At 37.4% G+C, this 14849-nt stretch overlaps 1 long non-coding RNA gene across 1 annotated transcript in view; it reads right to left on the reverse strand.

The window, feature by feature from the left end:
- Positions 1 to 14849, reverse strand: part of LOC128910259 (uncharacterized) — a 90558-nt gene that overhangs the window by 70416 nt on the left and 5293 nt on the right. Inside the window, exon 2 of the long non-coding RNA XR_008466664.1 lies at positions 13911 to 13961. This is a non-coding gene — a long non-coding RNA (uncharacterized LOC128910259). The remainder of the gene's footprint in view (positions 1 to 13910; positions 13962 to 14849) is intronic.

The following is a 14849-nucleotide window of genomic DNA, read 5'->3' on the forward strand; positions in this document are numbered from 1 at the left end:
AATACCATGTCATGATTTTGCTTCCAGATGATTTCTTTACCTGTAGCTTTGCTTTCAAACTAATTTCTTTAGGTTCATCATTAAGAAACTCTGTTCAACATGGAATTTCCCAATCATAAAACCTCTGGGCTTCCACACAAAGGTAAGATAAGACGCTGTCATTGAGTAATCCTTCACCATGTGGAACTGCCACTACACTTTGTGCAAAGGAATGTTTATGAGTTGAAAAGAAACACTTCAGCAGAGCTAGACACCAGTGATAAGATGAGACATTTTATCAAAAGCAATGTTTTGAAGAAAATACAAATTCACCTACCCACTACTGTATCACCAACTAAAACGCATGTCTACCAGTCAAGGAAACGATGGGAGCTGGGGGCATTATAGCCGACTCAGCCACTGTAGTTTATCTGTACTCAGATCAAGAAAGTTAAATTATAATGTCCAAGGGTCTCTCTATACATACTAAAGGTTATTTCTGGTAGGGCCAATTAAACTTCATAAGTATCTTCGCTGCCACAGCTGGAGGACTTCAGATCATGAACTGTTTTATTTCAAGCTAATTTAGGTACTACATACTACATTGCCTTCTGGCATAAGTTATAAAGCAGATAATAATAACAGTCATACATCAGCCTATGCACAGCACTTAGTGAAAATGTCAGCAGTTAGTTACTATACATACACAGAAAGCAAAGCATTTCCACATGTGAGAAGTGCTCGAGTCACAGCCCACAGCAGTAAGGTTGTAAAGTGGCTCAGCCACAAGGGATATTGTGGTGGCATGATTAAAATGGTGAAAATCACAGTCGGCATTAGCACAGGCTAATCCAACATAAACACATCCTCACAGCAGAACCACTGCATTCCATTCCTTCAGAGTGCCTGATGGATGCTAGTGTTGAATGAACACTAATAACTTATCACAACTAAACACATACCCAACATTCCTTCCTTTTCTTCTGTTGGTGGCTGATTCAGGCTAAGGCCATCTACTGGCACTGAATGTTACGTGACGACATTGCACGCTTTTGCAAAAGGTGTCTATATCCTTGGCCACTGTACAATGAAGTGCTAGAACTCTGCCCTGTCAGGACTTCTGTTATGGTTCTGTATAGCCTCAGCTCCTTTAAAAATGCATTTTCACATCATGTCCACTCTGTATCACCAGAAGAAGGATTTCACAGACATTATCACAAAATATAAAGCTAATTTTACAGCTCTTTATCACCCCTTGTGTTTTTGCACCTAATTTCCCTACACTGTTCTTCTAATGAGGGAAACGTGTCTTAGAAACTATGCCAAGGAACTTTTCTTTAGAAAGAGCCCAAAGTAATTTACAGTGAATGCAAACTGTGCTGAATGTTTCTTATGCCCAGTCAAGACAGCTGTATTTAAAGAATGTGACAAGTGCTTAACTTTGTGAGCATCGGTACAGGCCAACCTTGACTGGAAAGCAAAGGCATTTTAGGTTTGTAGCATTTAACTCTCCAGGTATGAGCTCTGTCAGCGGACCCAGACTTGAACACTTTCGCTTAAAAAAATAAAATTTCACTGCTGAGAAGTCATCTGGTACCACATTTAAACAGAGCATGCAAATGAAAGCTATGATTATTCTTTACCATTACATTTCCAAGTAATCCCAGTATTTCACTGTAAAAGACAGTAATAATGAATTCTCTCGAGTTGAAATATAAAATAAATGGGAGCACATCCAAGTATATTGTTATTTAGAATTCATTTTTTCCTAAACTACATAGTAATTCCTGATTTTTCATTCATCTTTCCCTCTTTGGAGTTTTATAAAGTCTCTTCAGAAATAGTTTTGTGATTGCATTTATTCTGTCTGTTGAAGAAACTGTCCAGTCATTAACAGATGGGTTTGTTGAGGTAACGCTGACAACACGACATTTGAAATTAGACAGTAATTGTAAATATGAACCACACTATGAAAGGAATGGGGGGTTGCAGATATAGGAAGTATGGATATGGTGGACAAATAATTATTACTTAATTAGGGTAAGAAAATTATCCTACGTGACCCAGACCATTTAACTGTCAGTGAAATTCATGGTACTTATTGTATTAAAAGAGATATCACCATCAATGAAATTAGCCAATCATTTTTGATTACACAGCATCAATGAACTACTGACACAATGTGTAAATGGTTCTTAAAATTTATATTACGAAGTTTTGCCAGATAAAATATATCTGTGCTATACTACTGAAATAATCTGTAAATAGTTTTTGAAACTGATATTAAAAAGTTATGCCAGTGCTATGCCTGCCACAGTGTTCTAAGCGTCTCTGTAATATGCAAGGAAATTCATAGTATAATTTAATAGTGCAGCATGCCCTGAGGGGAGAAACAAGTATTTTCAACAAAGAGAAAACATCTGCAAAGACACTTATTTATAGAGGCATGTGATAAACAGACTCATGTGCTCATTAAGTTCAAAAAGAATAACATTCTTTTCTGATGAATTAACAAAGCTACCATGTATCATAACTTAATCTGAGTTTCGAAATTTCTTATTTATTCTCTATTTGTCCTGCTTTGGTTTACTGTTGTGTATCAACCTTCTCAGTGCTGTACCACAATTCACTAAGCTGGTTTGAAAAATTATCAGCCACATTTTTAATTTCCAGCACAAGTAAACTAAGCTTCATTAACAGGTAGAATTTCTTCTGTGTAGCACGTTTTAATCAAAGGTTACAAAGGTTATCATGAGGATAATCTGGGCAGTCAGAGGACTGAAGATCAACAAATTGCTTATTTTAAAAAAAATTTTCTTATGTAAGTATGATGGCTGAGATCCAGTTCTCCTACTCTGAAAGCTTCTCTGAGTCAACAACGGGGTAGACATTTTGGAGAAGTTACAACAAACTAAAAATACGAATTCTTATTGCTGACTTTTACGCCTTACAGAAAGTTTCTCTTTTGAAAGATTTTTCACCAAAAGTTGTTTCAGAAAATGACTTGCAAAACCAGAATAACTAATGCAATATGCTCTTTCCTTTGACTGTTTTGGACATCAAATATGCTCTCAGAAGGCAGCTGGCTAAGCAACAACTAGCAGGGTCATACCTGCTTGCAGAGATACCGTTTAGAATTGTCGGCAGGAAAATAACTAGAAGAATTCAATAAAAATAAGGTAGATAATACTTAGTCTGAGAAACAGGAAAAAGCTTCTCACATGTTTGGACTTCTGCTAAGGGAGGGTTTCTCAAGGAAACTGACTGAAACTGTCATTCTGGGGCATTTAAAGCTCAAAAGCTGAACTCCAACTCTATGGAGAGCACAGGAGCGCAGCCTTGTGTGGCAGAGACAGGGACTGTGGGGCTCGAAGAAGACCCATTCTGTCTTCCACGACTATATAGCAGAGAGTTTCTGGATGTGAGCTCCCACTCATCTCCCAGCTTTAACACAGAAACAGAATCAACTGTTACAGAACCACTGGTTCTTTTATTTTTAAAAATTGGCAATTTGAAAGAAAAATGTGATTCCCCCATGGCAAGGAAGAGCCAAATAATTAATAGAGCAAAGAATGACATAGAGAAACAGTACAGCTACTGGTAATATTAGAGGTTCTTGTGAAAGACAAACAAAGAAATTATGTGGAAACGATTAAAGATCTTCAAAAAATTAAACACATTTAAATAATCATCATGGAATTCAAATATCATGAGACACAAAAAACGATTACTGCTTCCAAGAAAATATCAAGAGAAATAATTTTCTTGGTAATTCCATTACAGTTGAAAGAGTGATATATTAACACTGAAGAACTGTACAATAACTGAGCCCTGAAACCACTCAGTAAATCATTTAACAGAGTTTGGCAGATAATATCAGGAAATGCTTAAAAAAAAGCCTCTCTCCCCCCAGATCACCACATTATGAGTCTGAGATACTAAAAAATTATTTGTGTTAGCTTTATTTGTTATGAAGGTGAAATATTCCAAATTTGATTAAATTCCAAGTTGTTCAAACTTTTTGTACATTTTAAATTTACATCGTGTAATCTTCTTGTTTTCTTATTTATTTTTCTCAAAGTTAAACAGTCGATCGCATACCCAACTTGAAGAGCTGGCGTGTAAAACTAAGGTGCGGCAGGAAATGACATACGTAATTCATTAGGTAATCTCTGATTCTCTACTCGATCAGTGTCAGAGCGTGGTATTTCTACTAAAATAGTATTTCAGAAAGCAGCATTCTTCAGATGTTTTTTCAGATGGTCTTCAGAACAACTTTTTTAAGTTTTAATGAGTTTTTGGGAGAGCAGAGATGCCCATTCTGATGTCAAGAGGTGAATCTTCTGTAAAGGTGTATTTTTTGTTTCTCACATCTTTGCACTGCGATATCAACTAGACATTGGGCTTTATTTCTTGTCCTCACAAGCCGTACTGCTGACGTACAGCAGTTTGTTCCACTCAAAAGTGGGGACAAAAAACCTCCAGTGCTTCATAAATGATTTACTAAATGCATCTTGAGATGAAGGTACACACAGAATGCAAGATAAATACACATCTTCAACAAAGGAATAATAAAAAGAAGTGTAACTTTTTGTCAACAGTTTGCAGTATGTACTGTGACAAGCGTACCCAAAATCCGAGCTGTCTCTTCAAAGACTGAGGTCATACCAACACAATTCCAGAAAGCCCTTTTGCACTACCGCTGAAAGCTGTATAATGGAGGTATTCTTCGTGGTAAATCTCACTTTTACTGCCCTGTAATGGCAGCATTTTTCAATGCTACACTTACCAGTGTTATGAAGAGGGAATGTGCCAACAGCATTTGATATCCTCTGTTTTTGAAAGCATCAAATACTAATCAGTGCTGTGTAAGACAGAACAAGAAACACCGAACAGCACCAAGACCAGGAAGGACACCTGTCAAACACGTCACATTGTTTCCCTTATATACTCATCTTATAATGTGAACTCTGACTGTATTTATATGCTGTTGCTGTAAATTAGTTTCCTCTAATTGATATGAAAACTTGAAGTTTTTCTGTGACTTTTCTCTTTCCACAGAGCTTCGCTCAGGCAACCATTGGTCTGTTACTAACGTTATTGCGCTGACACCACATTATCCTGGTATAAACGTGAGCTGCCAGAAATTGTGGATTTGCACAGAAGCTTTGGGAAATCTGTGAGTAGGCTTTATTATATGAGAAGACAGACTGCACAAAGAAACACCACTCAATGACGCAAAATTTAAGATCTTAAAAGTTGCTACATCTGAGCCAGTGAATGCTTTCTGACTCTAGGCTTTGCTAATATGAAAACCTTCTCTGAGGGATAGTTTAGCTATGGTAACTATTTTATTATGAAAAAAAATGTTTGTTTTATAAAGATTAGGTATTGATTAAAAAGACTTCTTACTACAAGTATGGAATACATATTCATATTACTTAAACTGATTGTAAACCAGTAATGTTATTTTTCTTATTGAAACCAGGTTAGATATACTGTAAGGTTCCTGTAAAGCACTAGAGAATACCTCAACATCTCAATTCTTCTCCTTATTCTCTTCCAATTCTTCACCGAAATGCTCCTGCATACCATCTTCCTATTTGCCATCATTCTCTTCTTTGTTATACATTTTCAGCTCGTACATCTCTCTAACTGAGTCAACTGGTTGCTAATATGTACTTACTCACTAACTTGGCAGTGATGGATGCAGTTGCATTTTATAAGCTCCTGGAAAGCTGTGGGGTTTTGATGACCCAGCCATTAATCACAGGCCTGTACTTCTTTTGGCATTAGTTTTCTAACCAGAACTCATCGGATAGGTTTCCAACTGGCAGAGTGAATTCACATTGCAAAGATCATCCTGAAATTTGTGCTTGGTAGTTAGCATGTAATATGTGCTGGAGTAGATCATATTTGTGTGGTGAAAATAGCTTACTCATTTGGCACAAAAAGATATGATAATGCCATTCATCAGAAAAACATACAGATGGCAATTGGATTGTCTCAGCAAGGGTTCGTATTCCATATTCTCTCTCTCAAGTAAAGTTGTCTTCTTTGGTCTTCATGATGATTCATCTGATGCTGCCTGGTGGGCAACTACAGTGCTAAAAGCCTAGTGGGGACAGAGAATACAGCCTGGCAGGCATTCCAGTACTTCTCTGATGTCCAAATTCGCACTTTCAGTAAAAGCCAACACATTTCCAAAGACATTCTTGCCTCTTCTGACTTCCTTTCCTGAGACGTCTGTGACATCTTTCATTCTGTTGTCATCTGGAAACATTTTATGCTTCTGTTTGAACATCAGTTCATGTATCTCTTTTGAAAAAAGGATCATTCCGAAGACAATTCTTGAACTCACTGTATCTGTTCTCTTGCTTTGTGTACGTTCAGTATGTGATCAGGAAAATCTGTAAGATTGACTGATTGACAGACTGACAAATGCTACCTAATTAGTACTCACCAGATTTAGCCAGTCATCTTCAGCACTTCAAGCAATGTTCTACCAATGTAAGATCTCGCTTTCCTAATTCTAAATACCTGAAGGTTTGCATGACTCAAAGAGAATTATTCAATGGTATTATGTCTCTCACCAAGTTTAAAGATATTTCAAAGCTGAAGCGAAAAAGTAATGTGATACAAATGGTACAAAAACTAACCATGAGATAAAAAAGAGTGGATGTGCAAGAAAAATAACATTAGGGAACACAATTTGCATTCCGTATGCTATCTTGGAAAAAACAGCCTTTGAAAGATTATTACACATTCAAAAAATCTACCAAACAATACAAATAAATGGATTATTTAAAATGGGTTCACTTCAGAAGCAGTTTATTACCACCTGGACCACCTGCCTAAACGGGAGTAAAATAAAAAAAAAAGAATTAAAAATGTTTTCTCCCAGTTAGTTCCAACTAGAGTTTTTCTGCATGAAACAGAAACAATAATGAACAAAATTATTTTAATACACTGCCATACAACAAATAGATAATGTACTTACCAGCCCACCCCCCACTATATTATCTAAATATCAGATATACACAAACACAATACATTTACTACGGTTAAGACAGAAATTAAGCCACAAAGATAGCTTGCCCCGTACAGTACAGGAGATCTACAAGAAAGGCAGGAATAAAATTCAATTCTTGCAAGCCTCTGTTTTAACCACATCATTCCCTTTAGAAATTCCCTGTAGTAAAGAAGTTTCTTTTGATACAGACCTTTTTTCTTTTCAAAAAAAGCTCTAACGTAAGAGCAAACACTGCTCTTCGATTTTTTTTGAAGCTCTTTCAGATTTACGCTGGCCTGAATGTGAACAGAAGTTGCCCTATAAGTTTTAGAAATACTTGGCTGGACACCAAACACTGCACTTACATAAGGCCATATAATCACCTGACACTTGTAGCTGCCTCGCTGATTTTCCAAGAATTTTAATCCTCTTTTCCTGAAACTATCCCGTTGGTGAGCAAATATGTTTATTCTATTACTTATATGCTTGCTTTGGAGGCAAACAGTTTCATTTATCAAACAGAAGGATAATTTTCCACTCTCAAACATCAGAAATCAAGAGTTTTCTTTGCACAGCAACGTACAGCGTGACTTGTCATATAAAAAAGGCCCATTCCTCAACTGTGCACTCCCTGGCTGCTTCTACATGTTTAAAAGCCTTTCTACGAAACAGTGAAGCCTCCCAGCTCTTCCTTCCTACCAAACAAATCATCATGCCAGCAGTTAATGCACAGAGCCTGGAGCACAGCAATTCTGAGGCTGTGCAAAGACCGGACCAGAGAGAGCTGCCTGATGGTTGGAGGCAGAAGTAACTTGAACTTCCTATTATCACAGGTTTTGCTTTTATTGAATGTTTCAATACATAACTAACCTCTTCGCTTTGCCTTAGTTCATGTTTTATGTCAGATACAAAATGTAATGGGTCAAATCCCTAGCCCCATGAAGTCAATGAAAGTTTTAACTACAGACTTCAAAGAAACCAAAATCTGTCTCATTATTACTCAAAATGTTTCTAATTAATGACTACACAACTGGAGCTATTCATTAACAATGATTTTGGTGTCTGGTTTTTTGCATGTGTAATTTTCACTTACATCCTTTGTAATAATTAAAGGTTGCTAAAGTGACAACAGAACGTATTAGGAAGTCTCTGAACCACAAACTGTTGTTAGCCAGAACAATACTCCAGGGAATTACCAGTTTGTTTTGAAAAGGATTATTGCAGGCTTTTCTTACAACAACAGAGTAACAGACTGGTTCAGACTGGAAGGCACTGCTGGAGGTCTTTGGTCCACCCTCTGCTCAAAGGAGGGTGAACTAAATCAGGTTGTTCAGGCCACGTCCACCCAAGTTTTTAGTACTTCCAAGGATGGCAACTCCACAAGCTCTCTGGGCAACCTGTTCCAGAGTTTGACCACCCTCACAGTAAAAAATATTTTTCTTAAGGATTTCAGTTTGTGCTCACTGCCTCTTGTCCTGTCACTTCTTTGCAGTGGTGTCGCTTTGTTAGATGTACGTATATTGGGGGATTATTTGGAAACCTCCACTGTTGCAAAACCACCAGCGTAACTCTACTTCAGCTGTACAAAAGACCACTCAAAACATCATTCACTGTCAATCACTAGTGTGTCAAAGCAAATTTAAATTCCCACCATACTCCTACATAAGCACTTCCTACTATTACTCCTGCAAGCAGTTTTTCCCTAAAAGCCAGATTTTTCATACGACACTTCTATACTGTTTGAGGCTGCAGAAACCAGAAAGGGCTTTTCGTACAAAAGGGGACGAGGGTGGGTGAAGAGATGAGCTGTGCCTAGAAAGTCAGAGCAAATTCTTATAAAAAAAGTTTTACTTCTGTGGCAGCATGATCCATAAAGTAGGAGGAAAAAGGAGGAGAGCATGAAATTAATGGCTGGGAAGAGCCACTGACGACTCTGCTGCAACAGCCATTCTGCGCTTTCCGACACTTTCCTACCTTAACGTCAGTGTCCTGGTTTGAGCAACACAGGACTAATTTCTCTTCTACTGCTTGGGAAAACTGCACTTTTAGAAGACATTAGTGTCTGAATTGGTGAAAATATTTACGTTATAGCCAGCTAGGCTATGTGGGAATCAAGGTCTCAGTGTTTTTGAGCCTTGCCAGGTGCAGGGATGAGGAGGAGCAAGACCTGGGCACTTGACCCAAGCTGCCAACAGGATTATTTCATACCATGAACGTCACATTCAGTATCAATTAGAAAGTTTGCTGCGTAGTTCTCTCTCTCTTTCCCTCGATGGCTGCGGTCCAGAGAACTCCTTGCCCCGGTGCTGGAGCCCTGAGCCATTCCCTTCCTCCCGAAGCCGCAGCGCTCCCAGTGTCCCACATTTGCTGTCCCCTGCTGGGAGTGCAGGGCTTCCTGCTGATGGAATGGGCTGAGTATAATCCTTGGATATTTTATATTGGTATTGGGATCAGTATTGCTTCTTTAGTATTATTAATGCTAATTATTCATAGTCTTATCCTATTAAATCTATTTATATTTCAACACTCTTGTTTCTTTGTTTTTCCCCTTTCCCGGGTGGAGAGGGGTCACTGGGTGATAGAATAATTGTCTAAACGACAATAAATTGTTACGGGTTTCTCAAACCACAACAGTCAGCAGAGCAGCAAGGGGAAGGGACTACAGGGTGTCTGTCCACAGTGCTGCAGCTCTGGCACAGATCAAACAGGCAGCAAATGCTCCCAGCAGCCCAATACCCTTGGCATGTGCTTCCTGTGCCTATGCCCAAAACCAGCATTCCGTGGGAATTTCTCTAGTGCAAAACCAACTGGTAGTTTGCAGCTTCACCAGGCATTTCATCGTTCTAGCACTGGTGTAGATACAACGGCTGAGGTAAGGGGAGAGCAAAAGGAACAAAACAGGGCACAGGGACTCCTAGTGCTACCTCGTCCCACTCTGCTCTGACGCAATACAACTGGAGGCCACCAAAGGATGGAGGGTGTGAGGACAAGTCAGTGGCTTAAAAGCACGTACAACCCCAGGAATACTCGGCTGGGTGAACATAAGGGATTCCATAGTCTCACCTAACGCCTGAAACTCTCACAATCTCTAATACGAATGAAGCTTTGGTAACCCAGAACTCAGCTGCCTTCCATGGGGATTATGAAGATCAAGTATGGAAACTGTCCCGTGGTACTCATGAAATTCAAACTCTTGGCGACAAACCAAAAGGAATTAAATATAAAGTTGCAGTTATTTATTAAATTTCCTAATTGAAACAGTTATGCACAATGGAATGAAAACACTTAAAAAAGAATCTGTTGTTCCCTGTTACTAAAAAAATAGTTTATTCTTTTTGTTGTTTTCAATAACTGCACTATTCCGCTGAAAAAAATCTCCTTCAGAAAAACCTGTAGCTTTTAAAAGTTCACTATCGAACTTATTATACTAAGCAATTATTTGAAAGGTTGGCAACAATCTGTATTTTTGTCATTATCTTTGGTTTCCTAAAAGCGCGGTTCTTTTACATCCAAACATATTTTGTTTCTGGGATGCATTATGTATGACAGCAAGTAATCAGAAAATTGCTTAAACTCTTAAACCATCATGCAAATAGAGCTGACTCCAGTTTCTTGCTTGAAAGATTTTTTGACAAATAATGCAATTGTTAACTGCCAATTTTCTAGTGGGAAAACTAAAGAAAATTTCAAACTATGATATTTTGTTTTCCCCATCTCATCTGAAACTTGTTCCCGAATAGTTTATTAAACACTGAATCTATCTCCAATGCAGCACATTTACCAAGTTAAGCAGGAATTCAAACTTCCATTCCTTCTAAGGGCCAAGCCTGCAGGAAAACAACATCTTCATGGAGATCTGTGAAATTTCTTCTGCATTGTGAGAAGTACATTCTGGCCAGAGAATCTATCCTTTACAGCAGAACAGGCACATCAAACCCCTCTAAAATTCCTGTGTGATACTGACCAAAAATGGAAAATGAAATGAAATTAAATGAAGCATCTTAGGTCAGTTGTTAAAAAATAAAAAAAATTCCCATTTTAGGGATGCACATTTGTGCGTCTGTCTGTATCTTGACTGAGTGGGCAAAAATTAAAAATTAACTTGTATCTGGAATGAAAGAAAAAAAATAGGACACTGCTTTAGAAAAAAACCCACACCTTCCTAATTTCATTCAGCACTATCTAACACCTTCCATAAGTAACAATAGAATTTTTGATAAGTATCATGCGTTTCCATCACAATTTATTTTTAATTGCTCTTGAGCATCTTCAGAGACTGTTTTCGTAGGGCCTGCTCCTAACTCCAAGAGCCAAGCAGTGAACTACAGGAGAATGTCTCTGCTGCTGGAGAAAAAGTGGCTTCTTGAGGCAGAATGTACATTTTGGTAGGGTGGTGCCTGGCAGTTTGTAATATGGGCTAAAGCAGGAATACAGGCACGCACAGCTGAGGCTTACTAATGACACAAATGTGGATTTCTTTGGAGGGAAGCTCGTACATGTTATAAACAGTTCAAAAGATCATTTTCTTGCACGCTGATCACAGAGAAGATAAACTACTGAAATTTCTGGAATGCAGAAAAGCACACTATCACTTTTACAAACAGAAATATAAACCAGGACAAAAGTAGTAAATTTTTTTTTAACATTTAATAGCACTTGTTACTCTCTTCATTTGAAACGGTACTTAATTTTTGTTTCAGAAAACACCAAGCCTTACTTGAAGAAGCTAATGCAAACTGTTTTTAAAAGGGTCGTAGACACTTTGTTCACAGGTATATATATTTAATTGCATGTACATATTTTAATAGTGAGGATAATGCCATGAGAATTGTAGGAGTGAAGTATGCAGTGGAAACAATAACAGAATCTAAGGTAAAACTCAGTACTCTGAAACCCAAAATTTTCCAAAAAATCAACTGACTAGAACATCTAAGATGTTAAAAAACAATGATCAATCATTCAGCAGACTTTGTATTTCTTACATAAATCACCTTAAAAATGATTATTTTAATGATATCTTAAAACAATCATTCCGGGAAGAAACTGTTATTTGCAGTAAGAATTTATAAAAGCTTTATGGCTTTCTAATGAGATCTATGGAAAGATAGTCATCGTCTTAAAGTGAAGTAGTATCAAGACCGAAGACTTGTTTCAGATTTACTGGCGCATGTTATCATTCACATTCTTCTGTTTGGGGCAGTAAAGGAAAGATCAGAGGTTTCTTCCAGATATCACTGTGCTCTCAAAACGCTGTGGACACAGGGAAATCTGAGCTATGGTACAATCTGAACACAACCTGTATTTTGCTCTAGGTGACACCAGAAAGTCAGAAAGTAGCCACATCCATGACTTGCCAGCTTGCTGCCCTCTGGAAAGAGGTGATTTCAGTGACGAGAGGGACAGCTCAGTCACACTAGTGTAAATATAATCAAAGAGATTTGCAGTATGTCTTTCAAAAACATAAGTGAACTACCTTTCCTTTTGCTTCCACCTCCTTCCCAACAATTATTTATTCTACCTAAATTTCCCCTCTTCAAATACCTGGTATTTCTCTTACAATGTAAGCCTTTTTTCAATGAGAATGCCATCTGGATAAATTAGAATACAGGCTGCCACCTTCTTTGCTCACATTTCACCATTCTTGACACGCAGGCTCTGATATGCTGTAATCTATTGGCATATAGCTTACTTGGAAACCTTTCATTCTGATGTATTATTGTTTATTTAACCATAACAGTTTACTTAACTCAGCTACCCTGCCTAAGATATGAATCAGCCCTACAATCAGCGTAACCTGCATTTAAGCCTGGAATCAATTACTGGCCTGGCTATTAATTTTGTTAATGATGTTGCAGAACTCAAGAATTCTGAGAGTCTGTTAGCCCCCAGGCAGTAGTACTGTAAACATCAGAGTATTCCACTCACCATTTTTATCAAGGTAAGCCTGGTACCAAAAAAAAAAACCAAACACCTCAGAGAGTAATTTCTGACATTTATTATTTACTACCCAGAAAAGAGCATTTTTTTTTTCTCAAGAGGCTAGATATGAAGCATAATAAGCTTTCTTCCTTTTCCCTTGGCATAAGATTTAGTTTTACAATACAGGCATACTTTTAATGCAAATATAATGTAATGACTGTAATTATTACCCCTTTTTTTTAATTGTATAAGAACGAACAGCAATAATTATTAGAAGTTAAGAGAGAACCCTCCTGTTTGGCAAAATATATTCAAAACTAAATATATCTGAATATAATTTATCTCAGAGGATGATCCCAAGTAGATGCAAAACATCCAACTTGACAGCAAGTGATATATTAGAGAATATATATATATATCAGGGGGCATATTAGAAAATATTAGTGAATATATAAACAGATACCAAAATAAATTGTTCTTTAAATATCAAATTATAACACAGAACACATATCCCAATCACTATCTTTTACTTTTGATACACGTTCTTTTAAAAATAACCAGCTTGTACTTTTTCTTTAATGTGAATCCATTAACACACGGAAAAAATATTTTAGTACATGCAACAGAACTGTCATCCAGCAACTTTCAGATGAAGAAAAACATCCTGATAAACAGAAAAAATGCTGACTTATTTGCTATTTGCACACTTCCTTAATGAGCAATTCTTATTAAAAACAACACCTTCTTTAATAAGTCTTTTTAGTACTTCCTTAGCTGTTATTCTGCTTTTTGTTCATTATTCAGTCACAGTCCTGCACTAAGAGCTTGAACTTCAAGAATAAATAACTGATTACTCAGAGCTCTGTATCTTTCTAAGTTTAGTATTCATGCTGTAAGTGCATTACTATTTGAATAATTACAACATACATTAACAGGAGCAAATGTTCCACTTAATATTTAGCTATTTTATAAATATTTTGATTATATGTGACTCTCCTACCGGACAACAATGGCAGAAGGAAGGAGTCCAATCAGTCCAAGGATTCTCTTCCTAAAGAAAAGACAAACATGACTCATATCATATCAGGAGTTAAATTACTTTTTTAAACTGGAGAAATTTAAAGTAAAACCTTCTTGATCACATTTTTATGTTTATTGTCCTGCACATGTAGAAACATTCATATCTCTTGAAACGCACAACATCATATATGGAGAAAAGAAAAAAGACAATGAACACGAGAACAGGGAAATGAGTGACTCCACTCACTGGTGTTTCCAGGGTAGTCAATGTTTTTCCACAGTTTCAAAGTATAATGTTCAGAGTTACCAAGCCCCACTCATTAATGGCAGTTGACATGAATACCCATACAAGCACATCCATATATACCCAAACATGCCAATAGTGAGAACTACGTAGCATTAGAGAAGGGGATACATTCAGTCCTGGTATGAGCAAAGGAATGAGGTAACTGGACGCTTAAAATTATGCGATTGCAAACTGCTTTTCAGTTTTCCCTTTTTCCTTTCCCAACAAAGAATCTAGAACTCCAGATGAAATACCTGCGTATGCTATACAGTACGTATGATGAAGTCTGGTACAGTCCTGAGGCATCACAGCGGTTTAACGCTAGTCTGCAAGAAATGCAGCAGCGTTAACTGCAACTCCTTAGAAACTTAGCTCAGATGGAGATACAGGCACCTTAGTGTGCTTACAATTCACAGCCTAAAGTCCTCTCTTAACTGTAGGATCCAACCATTCTGTTAAAAAAAAATGGAGCAGGGCTTATTGTATTCTGTTAAATCACAGCCAGGATAACAGAAGGAAGTGAGAAAACAAACGCCTCCCATATAACAACCTATTGTTACTGTGTATCCCCATTAACCAAAAATATTCAAGTCACCATACGGCAGAAAAGTGATCCTACCCAGCAAGAGACAG

Source organism: Rissa tridactyla, chromosome 5, assembly GCF_028500815.1.
Source record: "Rissa tridactyla isolate bRisTri1 chromosome 5, bRisTri1.patW.cur.20221130, whole genome shotgun sequence".
Lineage (NCBI taxonomy): Eukaryota > Metazoa > Chordata > Aves > Charadriiformes > Laridae > Rissa > Rissa tridactyla.